This window comes from Kryptolebias marmoratus, linkage group LG6 (assembly GCF_001649575.2).
Source record: "Kryptolebias marmoratus isolate JLee-2015 linkage group LG6, ASM164957v2, whole genome shotgun sequence".
NCBI lineage: Eukaryota > Metazoa > Chordata > Actinopteri > Cyprinodontiformes > Rivulidae > Kryptolebias > Kryptolebias marmoratus.
The window spans coordinates 14,478,277-14,496,557 of NC_051435.1; positions in this window are offsets into that span (position 1 = coordinate 14,478,277).

Here is an 18,281-nt window from a genome sequence, read left to right on the forward strand (position 1 = left end):
AATCCGGAAGGCTATACTTTTGTTTTTATAAGGTTTCTCGGGAAGCCTTACAAGCAAAATGTATTTTTTCTCCATTATTTAGTCAACACATCTGTTTGTGTAGATTTTTTATAGAGTATAAATTGCGCTATAGCTTCTTCACATTTAATGTATAAAAGGTTTAGGTCTTCTCATGCTTTGTTTTTTTTTTTCTTGATTGGAAAAAGACATACCAGCTTCGATATACAGTTGTCATAACATCTGTCCTCTGTCTGTGTTAAACGATTCTAGACGAAATCTACTAAATCTGGTTCCACAACTATGATGTCAAAGTTTAAGACTAAAGCCTGAATGTTCAACAAGATTATCAGACTACATGAAGCATCAGCCAGCCTGTTGAATGCATGTGGAATCAATCAGTGTCAGGCAAGCATTGCATATAAACACAGACCCAACAGGTTTACTGTTTGGTTAGATTACACACACACACACACACACACTTAGGATTCCCAATTTTAGAATTAAAGTTATTTGATAAAAATAGTTACAAGATAAAACTGATGATAACTGCTTTTCAATGCCAAATGATGAGTAATGTTTAATAAAGGGAGAGAAAGTGCGAGGGAAGAATAAACAGGAGCAGTATTACTTCATGTTCAACGAGTAATCTGTACACCTCTGGGATGCTGATAAATTTCAGCAACAGAATTGAATTCCAACATTCCTACCAAAGGGAAATGAGCTAAAGATTATTTTGGTGGGCCATCAGAAGGGTTTAACTTGCGTGTCGTGCAGTGATAATATCCAGTCTCCTGCATGTCCTAGCCCAGGCACTTCCTCTGACCTAAAACAAACGTAATATTTTAAGTTGAGAGAACTGATTTGACATAGAAACTGTCCTGTTGTAATGTGAGAAAGTACCTGATAGTTCTCACATTACTCTACTTTTAGACTTGACATGATAAAAGAAAGCTGCCTTTATTTTACCGCTTTATGGTCTGACTACAACCTAGTCGTCATTAGTATACTATTATGTGGGCATTTGTTATTAATAAGACTGGCCTTCAGTTTGATCTCAGTTATACATCTGAAGAGTTTCATAAAAACATACCAGTCAGGCTGATAATTGAGATGAGCCATGAAATTCAGAGACACTATGACTGCACCATGGTGCCTTGTTTTATTAAACAGTAATGTTTTTTCTGCATCACGCATGAAAGAATGCATCATCCTTCAATTAACCTCATGGCTCTTCTTCTCCCCTTTCCTGTTCTTCATGTGGAGGTGTGGATGACTGGAGGCTGATCTTTCCGGTGTCACCCTTTGTTGACAACACCGGTAATCAAATCTATGAGCACAAATTGCTAACTTTGCCTCTACGGCTGGAATCAGAGCTGGAATATTCATTCATTCATTCATTTTCCACCTGATTCATTCTCTTCAGGAAGTGACAAAAATGTAGCAAAAGCAGAGAGGATGATGCTAAAGTGGGTGATGTTCTCTGGTTTTACATTTGGATTAACTTAGTTCAGTTTTTAACTAAGTGACCACATTTCTTCATTCTGTTTTTTCAGCATTTTCTGTTTTGATTCTGTTTTGACCATCACTGAACCACAACAATTACAATCTGACTGAAAATGTTTTGTTGTATAATGAAAAGTATACATTCATTCATCCATCCAACTATTTTCTTTACCTGCTTTTTCTTTTTAAGTTCTCTGGGGAGCTAGCTCCTATCTCCAGCGGTCACTGTGCAATACTCCGAACAAGTTGTAAGTCCATCACAGAGCCACATAGAGACAAATGAAACAAACAACCATTCACATTCCCACTCACACCTAGGGGACAATTTAGAGTTATCAATTACCTGTAAGAGGAAACCGGAGTCCTTTGAAAAAAAACCCGAACATAGGTTTATAATGTCATACATTTCCTTTTTCCTTAGTGAATGTATGACATTATAAAAACAATTATTTATGTTGTTTGTGATACAAGACTGGTTCCAAATAATCCAAGATCATGCACATATATTTACTTATTTTTTTTCTATTGCATGCTTCGATTTGATTCTACTATCTCATATCTTACCTTGTGTCTGACATCCAGCGTGGGCAGCAAAGTAGAAATTTCATTGTACAGGGAAACGTGTTTCTTACTGTGCATATGACAATAAAGCTTTGAATTGAATTGAATAGACAGCATTGGCAATTGCAACTGCAATTGCCTGTTTTCAACCTTTTTTTTTGGAATGAAGACAACTTACAGGTTGAAAATTTAAAAAATGTTAAAACATGATATTAAATTCATGTTATTCATATGTGAAATTTTTAGCTGAACTATTGGTAAATCCCAGACACGACTGCTGGGGATGTTCCAGGCGATTTAGAAATCTGCCATGGAGACTTAGCACAACACAGTCTGAGCCTTCTGTTTGCCACCCCACACTTAACAACACTGTGGCCTTGGGGCCTCTCATCAGCCTTTCTGATGGAAAACAGTGATTGTCACACTGCAGACTCTGATTAGGACTTGATAAATTGTAGAGTTTCCATTTCTGGAGGGAAAAGTTTGTGTCAGAGACAATGCTTAACCTAGACAAGTAGGCACCCACCCACGGCAGCTTAACTGACTGGAATCCCTTGTTGACAAACTGATCTGCCAAGGATTAACCAGTGGCTCAGTGCAGCAAGGTGAAGAATTAAAAATATGTCCAGGAGGCTTTAGTTACCCTGTGGCCTGTCCATTACACTCACACGTCCTCACATGCTGAAGTGTATGTATTTACATCAAGTAGATGTTCTTAAAGAAAAAGAGGTGAGACAAAATAAAACAGGAAGAATGAAGTACTTTCACACAAAACAAATCAAGAAACTCCAAAAGGCAAGATTTGTAGAATAAAGGGAAATACTAACTAATATGCATATAAGATGACTTCCCTACAGTATTTTTAATTTCTGTAGAAGTTTTGTGAAATTTAACTTATAGACAAAAATGTGTGGAACAGTATTCCCATTCATTTAATAATTTTCATTCACTTATCTGAAGTTGATTCACAGAGGAAGCATAGCTAGGAAGGAAACTCAGACATTCCTTTCCCCAATGACAGTCCTCAGATCCTTGGGGGACCCCAAGGCATTTCCAGGCCAGAAGGGTTATTATACCTAGAATGAATTCTTAATTGGCACAGCAAAAAAAGCTTCACAATATGCAGAAAATGGGAAAACAGCACTAGGTTTAGTTATATTGAGACCAATAGCTTGCAAAAGTTAACACTTAAACTTAACACTCCGTTTCTACTTCAGCACCTCCCACAAAATTGAACTGAGTATATGGTTGTAACGTTTCTACAGGTCCACAAGACAAATGTAGACTGAAGGATGGTCTCTCAGCAGCTCAATGAAGGTATAAAGATCTGGTCCACTCTCAAAGAAACCTGGTTTTCCATCCGACACTGAAGAGGAATGGCAACATGATGACCCACAGCCTTCAGCATCTCAGGGCAAATCCCATCCCCTCCTGGCACCCTGTGGCTGGGAAACTCTTTAACTACCTTGGCAAGCTCTGCAAGGGGAGCTCACCTTCCCCCAACTTTTCAGACTCTTATCTCATTATGCTTTTACAAACAACTAATTTTGTTGCATAATGAATTGAATTTACTTTATAAGCTTTATTAATGTCACTTCCACATTTTGCTTTAGTTTCATTTTTCAGGGTTTTGTTATTGCACAAATAAATAACTACATAATAATGCATTATAGGTGACAAAACCTGTGGGGATATAATGCACCATTCAGCCTTAGCTGATTTGACCCAGTATTTTAAAAATGAATTGGTAATATTTGACTTACAGAATTACCTGAAACCATTACTATCCTATTACTAATATGCTATTAGTGATAGTACTGTAAATGCTGGACACTAGTTAACCCTCTCAGGCTCAAATTAAGTTTTAGTAACAGGAAAAATCAGATATGTTGTTGCAACGCCTGCCTTGAGAGAGTTAAAACACTAGTCAGTTTTTTTAATCACTTAATAAGAGCGATACGTTTTTTAATAATGACTTCTCTACGTTTTTACAGCGACATCATAGATAGCTAACAACACACTCTGTGATCTCAGAATTTAGCTATAAACTTAATTTTTATGAATTACTGCTTACATTCAAAGAAGTCTTGTTGAATTTTTTGGCTTTTGAATTTGATATGGTATTTGTGACACAAAGCACATCCATGCAAGATTACTTGAGACTTACAAAAAAAACAAAAAACAATTTCATAACATAGAAAGTGTAGCAGACCAACCTTAATGATATTACAGTAATACAGGATAGAGCCCTATAATGTCACTCTACTGATGGTTTGAATAATGGTTAAGTAATACCTGTAACATTAAAACAACAAAATCGATTTGTCAAACATCATTCATGGTTTCCTGCCTCAGTAATGTATGAGATACAAAAAACAATCAAGCTGATTGAACCTAACTCCATTTATGCTCCTGTGTTCATAAGATCTTCCATTCACTTTGAATCAGATTTAGCTTGCAATAAATACAAGCGCTTCACAACCATTGCACTAAAAGAAATGACAAAAATAACTGTTGCCACTCATGTCTCTGTGTGATGTCATTTTATTTGTTTGCCCTTGCATTAATCTGATTCTGATTTTAGTGTAGGTTTCTCTCTGTCTGACACATATTTACAACAAATGCCGTCCCACTATTACATGTTAAATAAATAATGTTACATTTATGTTAAATAAGTAATGACAGTGTTATATGTCGTGCGGTCATTAATTTAAGTGGGTTTTGCCTTAAATTGAACCTTTCTGAGCAAAATGTTTATAGTGTGTGATCCTTGTAGAAACAAGTGTTTTTGAAATCACAGATGCTGATAATTTCTGGGGCAGCTGTCCTTGAGGAGAGCAGACACAGTCAGCGTAATATGAGAGCTGTTGTTTGGCTAATGAACATCGGGTATGCAATAAAGCTCTCTGTTGTTGGTGAATGTCACTTATCATGGAAATCAGAGGAATGTAAAGCTTTTCATTTGCTCTAACACAATGGTCTGGTAGAATCGAAGAGCTTTCCATCAGGCCTTGCTCTGTCACTACTTTCAATTTAACTGGTTTGTAACAAAAAATGGTACTGCTGGGACATATTGCCAAGAAATGTGTGACTTGTTTCATTGCTCTGACTTGTAGAGTAGTCCAACAGCAGTTAGATGCTTTTTAATCAGTGAGGATTGATAACAACTTCCATCAATTATCTATTTACCAAAGATTAAAATAAGTTGTTTGAAACAGACTTTTGAACCCATTTAAAAGCAAAACTAACAAGGACATAATTATGATTGAAGGCTTCTGTTACCTTACATTAATCACACTTTATTTTGGTTTTCAGTACAAAGCACAAACTTTAACTCGATCAACAACGGTTCCATTCTGATGTATCCAACCCAATATACCAACATCCAGCTGTTAGTAAGTTAACAGAATTTATTTGATCATTTAGTGCTTTTATTTTTATTATTTGTGACTATTTGATCTAAACTAATGAGCCAGATGAACGTTTTTTAGATAAGTGTAGACAGATTCAAAAACTATAAATGACAGGTGACTCCTACTTGTATGGACTGGGCAAATTTAACAAATCTCAACAACAAGCGCACAGTTTGAATTTTCCTTTCAAAAATAAAAATATAAAAGAGCAGCGCTATTCTTTGTGGCTCTTTTTAATAAAGAAAAGGTCAGTAATTTTGATAAAACTGGTGTTTTATGTGTACCATGTACAGTAGCCTTTTAACAGACTCAATTGTTGACTGACAGTACATTTAAAATAAATGACACTAGCAGTCTTTGATGGATTGCATATTGCCAACAGCTTTCAATAAAATCTGCCCATGAGTTATTTTACTAACAGAAAAACAAGGCTGATTATAACAGTTAATGCAAAAGATTTAAACAAAGACGTTGTGTGATTTGGTTGTGCTCAGCATTCATGTTGGAGATGCCTGTCAGCTACTACCACACCAAATTTTATCTCCATACCTGTAAAATTGTCTGAATTATAGCCATTTTTGTGCTTGCTAAGGTTGATTAGCTGAAGTGGCCATTTTTAATTGGGTTAACTTGAAATGTTATTCAGTTGTAACTGTACATCCAATAATTTCTTTGAGAGTATGATTTGAATATTTCAATAGTTCTCAGGCTATTTTAGTAAGAGTCAGACAAGCAAACAAACAGACAAAACCAGGGAATAATTTAATTACTTGCCTTTCATGGCAGCAAGCGATAATGACACTTGAAAATTCACTCCTGTGCCAGTGTTTCAAAAATAAAAAAAACAGTGTGTATTTTATAAACAAATATATAAACTTAAAAAAAAAACGACAACTAAATAATCAGGCAAGGTTTGTGTGTCCATGTCTGAAAATCTGGAACCATTGTTCAAAATTTTAAAAGCTGTTGCAAAGATTAACAGGAAAATAAAACAATATGAATGCAACAAGTGAGATCAATTAATGAAACAGTATTCAATGTCATTTAATTTCTAGCACCTAACATTTAGCAGATTTACAAACATTATCTATAATAGTATTATTATAGTCAAAAATCTGTTGCATACTTGTATCAGTCTTCTCTCATTTTACACAGTTAGCTCACCATCAACCAGTGGCTGATGTCTGCAGCAGATGGCATTACAAACAGATGCTATCAGTCAAGGTTCAGCTCCGTTTGGTCTAATCTCTGATGCTCCATGTAACCTGTGTATGCATGTGTCAATGTGAGTGAAACAACAGAGCTTATTATAGCTGTTTGCTAAAACAACTTTCAAGGACTTTTAAGATTGGCTTGGCAACATGCTTCATTTGTGTGGGGGTTTGAGTGGTTTAAGTGCTGTTTTATTTTTACTTCATTAAACATCTCTGAATCCTTTGTTGATCCTCTGTACAGTATGTTATAACCTCCTCAGTGCAGTTTTATGAAGTTTACTTGTAGTCTTAATCATCACTGAGGAAAAAAACATTATTGTGAAAGTAAAGTTTCGTAGACATCAATAATATGGCAATGTTTTAGTGTTGTTGGACACTAAATGTTGATATGCTGAAAGCCACCCATTCATCTCTTTAAAAAACTAAACAAAAAAATCAACAAATTAGATTCTGAGGTCTGAATTTGTACTTTATTTTTTTAAGTATAGATTTGGCAACAAATTGTCCGAGAATAGCACAACATAGAAGAGGGGTTTGTCAGTGTCTTAGTGTTTTAAAAAATATATATACTTTATTTAATTTTTCTTTTATGTTGTGTCATTTAACCCTCAGGATACATGCGATCACCCGGGAGAAGAATTTGATAGCGAATAGGATTCATTATCATCATTATCGAACTCTTTCAAGCAAACTTGAGCGAGAACACCATTATCAGTCACCTTAACACTGTTTAAATTTGAGTTTGACAGAAAAGGGCCACTGATAATGTACAGCAGAAAGACGAGCTAGTCCTTCAAGCACATTATATGTTTAATTCAAAGTTTCTTCTCCGTTTAATTTCCAACCTTTGATCAGGAAGCAGAGCACAAAAAAACAGAGAGAGAAAAAAAGAATCATTTCTGAAATGACCTCAGTGCTGCTGCATGCAAATGCATACTGTGTTCACAATGTGAAAGCATTTGTGCGAACCATTTTCCAGGTGAGTCTCTTAAGAAGCTCTCGTGGCACATTGGAGCCTTATGCCGGCTTTTTGAATTGCTGCCATAGTGATAAGATGACGGAAGTGGCATTAACAGCCTCCACAATGTGCTTCGTGTCAATGTGCACGGACCTCCTTGCAGGTTTGTTTGGCAGGTCACAAAAATGTTCTGACCTCTTAGCTGCATTGTTCAGAACACCTTGAGTACAAAAAAAAGAAAAAAAGGAAAGAAATCATAAATAAAGATGAAGCTGTCTTGGTTTTCCACATTTTGTCTAAGAGTGACCTGTTTTCTGAAGAACAGCATATAATTTTACATAGCATTAAAAATGGTGTTAATGAATGTAGATTGATATTAATGGAAAATTTGCTACTTAACCTTCCTATATAGTGCTTGTGATTCTGAATCCTATAGAGTACCTTCTATTTGCTCTTTGTACATGGCCACTTCCTGTCTTGCAAATGAAAAACAAACAAACATGACTACCAGTATCCTTTCTCATTAAAAATATAAATGCTCACAGAGAAACAAGCATGAATATATGGAGCAATATAGAATTTTAAACAGGTATAAACAGTGCAAACAGTGTAGTTCTGTATCTGTATATAACTTATGAGAATAAAGTGATTTTTCTCACCCTTCACATAGATAAAGATAAAAAATGTTACAAAAATAAAAACAAGTAAAAAAATAAAAAAATAGATAAGTATGTGCCAGGACTTGGCTTACAAACTGTTACAAGAGACCATTATATAACAACTTTGGAAGCTTTAACATTGTGAAATATTGAACTGGAGTGACAGTTCTCAACTTCTCTCAAGAGAGCCCAAGTAGCAATGCCTCCATAAGATATGTATAAGGGAATGCAAAATTGAAACTGAAGGTGGTTAGATACAACTTGCATAGGCAGTTTATTACAACCTGTTTAATTTGATTTATTATATTTAGTCATGACAATGTCCTCTGGCTGGTAATGTTATGACATGCAACTGAAGTGAAGAAGGGCTCCTTCAGATGAGTGTGTGTTTATTGTGTTTCCATCCCTTTTGTGATAGTAACAACCTCCTAAATGAAATCTTTCCTAAAGCTGTAAGTGCATTAGTTGAACACCCAGACACATGTCATATTCAGGAACACATAGTCTACATTTAAAGGCAGCTGTATTTACAGAGGCACAAAGTCTAGACCTGCCAAACAGTAATCTGGCAAAATGGACTGACAAAACATAGGACTATTACACTGGAGACTGATCTTTTGTCTTTTCAGTTATGTTTATGTTTTTAAAAATCAAAATCTGAAAGACAGAAGTGTATGTATGTGTGGGAGTGTGTTTGTGTGCTTGCTTCTATATAGTTTTGGCAAAATATCTCTTGGACCACTGGACAGAGTTTAATGAAACTCTCTGAATGTAAACACTTGATGTACATCTATAACAGATTATCTTTTGGAGTCAACCTCGTGATAATGGGATTACAGAAACAGCTCTAAAATGATTTAAATCACATTTATCTGACAGATTCTATTTGGTTTTTGTTAATATTAAATCTTCTTCTTACACCAGAGTTAGCCATGGAGTTCCCCAGGGTTTAGTGCTTGGTCCAATACTCTTTACTTTATATATGCTTCCATTAGCTAAAGTTATTAGACAGCACCGGATAAATTTCCAATGTTATGCTGATGATACTCAGTTATGTTTATCCATTAAGCCTGATTAATTCAATTAGTTACGTTCAAGATTTGACCAAAATGTCTACAACGCTATCTTATAACATAAGATGATTGTAGACTTAAACTCTGGAAAAAAATGTGGTGAGCAATAAGCACTCCTTCAAGGAATGCAAAGTCTCTAGTTTGGTATGTAGTGAATTTTGAAAATGAACACTAACCTTGACCTCTAAATCCCCTACTCATCCACCACTCGTCTGCAGCTGCACTTTTAGTAAAACCTTTGCACTCAATGCAATGTTACGCTGCAGCCTATTGCTGAAAAAATCTAGTGACAACCTGTTTGAAATGGAAATTGGTTCCGAATGAAAGTGAAATGTTCAAAGTCCCGTATTTTGATTCATCACAGTGTTCTCTAATCAGAATCAGGCTCTACAATGTGAGGCTGGGGTAACGAATAAGATGAATTTCTGTCTCATAAAATATCGATTATGTGTTGCTAATATTACATGATATATAGAAGCAACAGTCCATCCATCCATTTTCTTTAACCGCTTCTCCATTCATAGAAGCAACAGTGTAAAACAAAAACATACATTGATGTGAACTTTCAACACCCATTCCTTCTGATAGGTACTGTAACAATGTAGGTCTGTATCTGTCAGTAGTTTATCAAATGTTGTCCTTTATTTACTGCATGGTTATGCACTTGATAGAATATAATGTGAAGAACCCCCAACCAAAAATAAAAAAAATAAAAAAGATCACCATCAATCACCACTGTAGTAAACATTTTAGGAGATGTCTTACAGACGGGAGACATATGGAAATGATAACCAAATGGTTTTCTGGTTGAAAGGGTAATGAATAATACATTTTTCATTAGTGCAAGAAACTCAAAACCATTTTTTTGCCCCTTCAAACAGACTTTAACCATATGTGTGTGGAAAATATGACATAAAGACATGGTTGTTCATATTCTTGTAATAATAAAATAAAAAAGCATTTTTCTACAGGTATCAACCTTTTTTTAAATAGGCTCCCAAGTGTAGCACTGACAATCTAAGAAAAAGAAGAATTTGTCTTCACTTCTTGATAAAACAATAAATTAAACGCCCAATGACACATTTTCACATTGAAATAATACTGTTCCCTGAAAAGAGTGCCTGAGGCTTCCTGGAAACACTTGAGCCAAGAGACTGAGTTAATAAAAGTGAAATGTCCGCTGATTTCAAGTTAAAAAGTAAATACCTTCCTTATGCCTCATATTATAAAAATGTCTTACTTCTATCACCGCTGTCAAACATCTTTGTGATTGTTTTTTTTTTTTATTGTCAGGCCAGTCACTCCACCCCCACCCCTTAAAAAATAAAATAAAATAAACACGTAGAAACGCTGTTCTTTGAAAAATGTTCAAGCCTATGTCTTTTCTAAGTACGATATTGATCAGTTGCATAAACCCCAGTTATTTCTGGAAATTCAATAGCAACCTTATTTTCTTGTAATTGCAGAAAATGAGTCTTCCAGGTGTCCTTACTTTCACTGCTCACCAGCTAATTATTTGCAACAGACATAACAGGCCACCATTTATGCTGGGTTATTACCTTGTAGTGCATAACAGGTGTGCCTAAGCTGATGCAAAAACAAACTTATTTAAGCTTGGCATCCATATCAAGCAACTGCATTTCAAAAATAAGGACTATTTCTGGTCAAACTAGAACGTTTGGGAAGAGATTTATAACCTCACAGGCTGTTACTCATTGCTGTTTCTGCTCATCTGTCTGTTTAAATGTCACTTTCAAATGTGTCATCACTTTGGTTTTGATTTTAAGGTCTGTTTTAACCAAATACAAGCTAAAGAAAAATATAAATTTGTGCAATGTGCTGCTGATGTATTGGACATGGTAGGAGCACACGAGAGAGTCTCAGAGATGCTGAAAATAGCAGAATAATGGTGCACCCAGAGCGTAGCAGCGTCATGATTGCTTTCACATCAAAGGAAGTTTTTCAAATTTGCTGTGATCCAACCATGTTCTAGCAGGTTGTGCATAGGTTTGCACTCCCAACCGGGAGGTGCAAAAGTCAGCAGATGTGTGCTGTTTCCAAGAAGTGTGCTGTTTCGCTCCCTACATGGACATTTTAGAGGTTTTGTGTGTGTGTGTGTCTGTGTGTCTGTGGGGGGTTGATATCCACACATCCTTTGCAAGAATTTCAGTAAACCAGTAAACATTTTTTACTTTTAATTCTGCCAGCACTTTATTTGAACTTGACCTCTGCTGTTAAATGCATTATTTTTTTTTTTTCTTGTATACCTTGCAGTTTATGATTGCTTTCTCTGATCAGATATAGCTTTATAACCTTTTACAGTACATTTTGCTTAAAACACTTTAACATCCAGCAATTATTGACATCACTCATTAGGCCAAGCTTTTAAATACTTCATTTATGATTTGCTTCATTTCCCCTTTTAAAAAATAGTCGCTATTTATCTTCCTCCAAATGAAATACACATATCATGACTCACTGGATTAAAGTCTCCAATTATATGACTGCTGTCTAACCTTTAGAGAACCCTCCTTAATCTCTCCCAGCACAGTGACATCATCATTCTCTTGATTTGTGTGGCTGGTCATCTGCGTGCAGCACCATCTGATTCAGAGAGACATCATTGATTATAGTTTTAATTGTCACTGGCCTCAAGCTTTTTTATTGAGACATTAGCTTAAAATCAAACACCAAAAACTCATTCTGGAAGCATTATATCTAAATGTCAATCGTTCATTTGCTACCAATATTCCTGCCCATTGTTACACCTTGTAACAATGACCCAGATCTTATTTAGTGGCTCACAAGAAATTTACAGTAAATTAGACAAGTAATTTTATATTCTGGCGGTTTGACTTAAACTTTCTTTTATAAATTGCATAATTCTGACCTCTTCTGGTGGATTCATCACATTACCAAGTTACACTTCTTTTAAGGTACGAAAAATAACAAAACACCAGTTCACTTTCTGTCAGTAAATGACTACTTTATATTCTCCATTGCAGGTTAAAATGCAGAAGATTTAATAATCTGTCTGGTATTGTATTAATCTTTACCTTCATCAGTTTTAAATCCAGCCATCAGCTTCACCTCCGACAACACATGGCCTTTTAATACCACTCATCCACCCAGGGTCTGTGGTCTGAATGACAGGTGGAATATGGATGCTGACTATTGGCGGGTTAGTTGAGGATTAGTCTGTTGAGCACTTTATCCCCCACCCCAACAAGCTGAAATAGAAATGAGGGCTTTAATCCCACATGGAAGGCCACTGGCACAGGGTGGCAAACAAAAATATGCAATCAGTTATTGTACTTCCATTTTGTAATCCACCACTGCAATATACCACTGTGAGTATATATATATATATATACACACACACACACTCAGTGGTATATTACATATTTACTCTATTTGTATGTGCATTTTCAGGTCCCATGATAATCTAATCCACATGTGCTGACATAGCTGGACTCGAAAACTGAAACATCTGTGATTTCACTTTCAGATTTTTGCACCCTCGGGGGAGCAACCAACACTGCACAACTTGCTGAATAAATGTTGCTGCTATGACATTAAATATTAAACGGTCAGTGTATGCAATTGACCCAGCTGCCCTTGATGGGTCTTGCTCAGCAGTTTCATAATTCATGATTGAAGGATACATCCACTCTTCCAGGCTTGATTCTCAGCTCAGAGCTAATGCACACAGAAAGGTGTCCACGTGTGATGAAATGTATGTGAATGAAATAATTCCTGGCACATTAAATTTAGCTGGAAAACTGAGTCTGCAAATGTCTGTATCACATCAATTCATGATTTCTGAGAAACACAAACTGCAGGTTTTTTTCCCATGACCTATTTATATCGCCCCACCCAGACAGTTTATTTAATGTGCAACCACTGCCCTCTCATGGTTTTTAGTGAAATTACATACAGTCAGCAAAAAAAAAAAGTTCTCTGAGGTTACAGACCTACTGATGCAATGATGATGATGATGCACAATTATATTGAACAGTTTTCACTTTAACTAAAAAGGCTTAAAAAGATATTTCAGATGGTAAGAAATGAGGTTCTGTGGAAAGATTCTTAACAATAAATATCTTATTTGTTATAAATAGCTCTTTTGAAGGCCTCAGCTTGAAGAAACAATTCTGACTGCATTAATAAGATAACAGCTAGTCAGAGCGGGACAAAGAACAAAGTGAATTGTCGCTATCTTAAAACAGCCTCATTCTCAAAATTTCATAGTAGTACTTTCTAAACCTTTACACCATTGTTATGTCCACAATACACAACCATTCTGGCACAAATATAATTATTATCTTTCTGCTGAAAGTTCTACTGTTAGCTGCTGCTTACAACAGTAGAAATGTATGTAAATAACAGCTGAGCAAAAATGATAAAATAGTGTTCACATGAACCATTATTAAAATTTTAGAAGTTGTTTTAAGATGGCAATAATCCACTTTGGTCTTGGCCACACACTTGCTAAATGTTAGCTCATTAGTCCAGTCAAACTTGTTGTTAGAAGAGGAAATTTAACGAGTTATCTACAACAGGTAAGATAGGTTTTATTCATAACCTTTCCACAGATGCCTGATCACCGACATTTATCCCAATGTTAAATGTACAACTGTTACTGCAACATCAACAGTTTAACCCTCCTGTGGCCTTCAGGTCAAATTGACCTGAAGTTACAAGGGTTTCTCTACCTCTTTACGTCTCTCTCTCTTTTGAGGGCTTCAGGATGGTTAATTGAACCATATTTCCTTTTGAATGTCAGGTTTAGCTGAAAAAGCTGCACGGTGACTTTGTGGTTAGCGCTTTCTCCTCACAACAAGAAGAACTCCAGAAACATGCATGTTAGCCGGGTTGACGATTCTTAAACCGACCGCGAGTGAGTGACTGTGTGCATGAATGGCTGTTTATGCCATGTGTTTCTGCGCTGTACCTGCAGTGGTCTCATCCTTTTCGACAGCTGAAATAGACTCCTGGCTCCAAACGTGGTTGACACCAGTGTATCACTGTGTCCAACCATGTTTTTGATTCTTAATCAGAAAAAAAACACATCATGCAAAAGGACAACAGAGAAAAAGGTCAATAATATTACGTTTGTATTTATTTTCATCAGAACACAATTTTAATCATTGTAGCAGTAGTTCTCATACTTTTCAAAAGATCATGACTCGTGAGACTCTTTTATAAATCATTTCATCAAAATTGTTTGTAAAAAAATGAAAGAAGTTACTCGAACTAAAGCATCTATAATGTTACAATATACTGGTAGTATAATAGTAATAAGAATCATAATCGCAATGGTACCTCTAAATGCATTTTCAACTCCATAATATAAACCTTTTTCTTTCACACGCACAGAACCACAGCCTTTACCAATAAGGCCATGAAGCTGAGGACGGATCTGTTGGTTAAACCTCACCTCGCTCTCCTTAAACGTCACTGATTTCAGGTGATCAAAAATAAACATGGAGGAGAAGAAAAAGAAGGAAAACAAAAAGAAAGTAACAGCATGAGATCAACTCAAATAACACAAGGAGAACCGAACATTGGTCGGCATACTAGGGAACGTATTTACAACTAAAAACAAACAAAAGGAATGGGCTTCTGCATAGATCCACAGGATAGAGAACGGAATAGTTGTAAAGACGGAAAGTGAAAGCAGGCGATACTTGTGTACATCTGAGTGGGTGCACTAGTGGATGGGCAGGAGATGGGGGGGCAAAAAGCATTATTTGTCTACATGTGCAGAACCAAAACAGAAAGATTGTTTTTTGTAAGTTGTTAGTGTATTATGAAAAGTACCAGACCATATTCCCTAAAACTGCTACAAACAATCTACAAGACTTTATTCCTTTCAATATAATACTGTAAAAAAAATCTCTCAGCCCCTTTCTAATAAAGTAAAGATAATTACAGAGTAATTGTATGCATTCTTGTATTATCCAAACAAATAAAATCACAAGTTTTCTGTTTTTGCCTTAAAGAAATCTTGAACATAAAATGTTCTTGGTGCAGAAGCACGTGGAAGTGTGTGATGGACGACACAGATATTAAGCATTCGCTCTCATGCAGCCTCAGTGAAGATGCATAAAGCTAACATGCTCTCTGCACACCTTTTCACACATAAAGGCTTTCTTATGTTAATTGGCACTCTTACAGAAACTTTTTTTAAGGGTTGAATGAAAAGTGAACTTCAGCCAATATACTCCAACCTTATTTTTTTTTGTTTTCTGTTTTTTTCTTGTGCCCATTTATTCACTGATGAAATGCACTATATTATATCAGATTCAAATTTGGTGTTTTACCCCCAGTTTTATGTCATTGTCTGTTTTATCTTGGTCTCATCAGGACTTTTTCTCATTCTTTCTCATTTGTGGAAATTTGTAAAACGTTTTGCTGAAACTGGAGGAAGCAAAGTCAAGTAGTAAATATTTGTCAGTAACATTTCATGCATAAAGTGACAATCAGTGTAGCAGATCCATGCCTGTCCAAATGTACTTTAGTTGGCCATGTCGGTGTCCCAATAGGCTGAATGCAAGAGAACAAGCAATGATTTGTAACATGCTTCAACACAAATCTATGCAGATGTACACATAGCAGCACCCTTTTACTGTAAAACTGATGGAAAAGAAATTCCTTTCTATCCCAGAGCTCAACTGTTTTTGATTCCTGTAAATCTGACAGTCCTTCAACAGCAGTAATGATAGTAAAATAATAAATATAACTCCATCTACTGACGACCATCGGTATAGCAGCATTTTCCAGTTACTAAACCCAGTCATTCAAGACTGGTGTGGATGGACGAGGAGTGTTTTGTTTCATGCAAAGCAGTGATTAATGAAGTTTAGTGCGTGGGACAAGTTCTAAACAGCAAATGTAAAAAAAAACCCAACTATTTAATATCGATTTTTTTTTAGACAGAATAAAAAAAAATCTATTTATTAACAATTTTTGACATCAGATGCTGGATTGGACATCTCATATAAATCATAAACACATTAAAGTGTGGGAATAAATGTATCCATCCCTGATTTCACAACCATGTTAATCAAAGAGACACAAACTTAAAAAGAAAACAAAATGGGGTGGGGAAAGTCAGCCCTTGAGGTTACACCATTCCTTTCTTATCACACACCGGCAAGTTTAACCCAGCTCACCCAGTGTACAAACACTGACACAATTCTTTCTCTGTGTTCGTTTCTGCTCCTGATTTCCAATTAAAAGTTGAGAAAATGCCTTTAGAACTAAAATTGTATGAGTTTACGAAGAAAAAAAAAAGATCCCTCTTAGTCTACAAGCAACAGTGATCCAAGCGTTTTTGAATGTGTCTGGCTGTGACGATGACAATGTTTGTACTGTATTTTCTTATAAGCCCTTTACATAATGGAATATCGTTTTGATGTTTTAAGGAGAAAAACACTACACGGTGTGCATGCTACAGGATGTGATTGGGATTAGATGTGGTTCTTGTAGAAGGGGGGCGGGGCTAAGGATAATCAAAATGAGGCTGCTATAACCTGGAAGAGGCTCCACAAACATGTCAACAGAAACAAATTGCTGGGAGCAGAATTATGATGTCAAAGGTTTTTAAGCCTGCAGGTAACATGATACTTTAGATGTTTGTTTTATTTAAAGATATGGGAATTACAGTTGATTATTTCTGCAGAGTCATCAAAGGCAACTTCTCATCATCATGTTGTCTTCCACCTCTGATGTAGTTCTAGTTCAGGGGGCGCACATACAGTCAACAAAATTTTATCTCTAACCTGTATCAGACGAACTGGAGAAACCTACAGTACATTAATCATTGTTTGTCTGCTGCAGACACATTTTGACTGTAGTCCCTTTAAAATAATGACAATAATAAAAAAAAAAATAGATGGTGTTTACTCAGAAATTTTTAACTTTGCAAAACTGTCCAAATGTTTGTTAAATTTGCTGAAACCATGTGATTAAAACCAGACTCTAACTAGAATAAATAATAAGTTTTATTTGGAAGCCAGCTTTGCAGCCCAGTTCATCACATTAAACCATCTTCCCCTTCTAGATGCAAAAATAAACTTTGAAGTTTGTTATAAAAGGAAAACTATTAAGTTGTTTTTTTTTTAACTATTGGAGCAGCAGACCTTTAAATTATCAGTTTGTTTTTGTATATATGTATAATTTTGACAAATATTCCAATAAAATATGCCTAATTGACAAAAGAATTGTAGACCAAATACATATCTGTCAACTTTACAAAAATAATATGCACTATAATATTTTTGAAAAGCCCTTTGTGAACCTTTAAAATGCTAAGCAATTAAGGTGAAAACTGTAAATTTACCCCTATTGTAATACTGACGGCAACATTTGGGATTTCTCCATGAGATAAGAATGTCACTTTTTGGCATAAAAAAATGACAACAATAAATATTAGTTTATGTGGAGGTTTATATAGGGGATATTCAATAAAATAAAGAAAACTGGGTGGAAGTAGTTTCCAAATAAGTTTAGACTGATGGGGATTTGTTGAATAGAGTGTTCGTCTTTCCTCCTCCATTAGATTTAATGCTATTATTGTTGTTATGTGGTTACATGGTGAACACAGAGGGTAGGATGGAGTGAGAAAAGGAAATAGTTTCAGACTTTGGCACCATTAAAGAAAAAACTTCCTGAGCCAGAGTATTAGCTTTTTACTGATACCAATTACTGAAATGTTTTTTAACATATAACTTGTGTTAAACTCAGATGTACAGGTGCTGGTCATAAAATTAGAATATCATGAAAAAGTAGATTGATTTCAGTAATTCCATTTAAAAAGTGAAACTTGTATATTATATTCATACATTACATACAAACTCATATATTTCAAATGTTTATTTCGTTTAATTCTGATG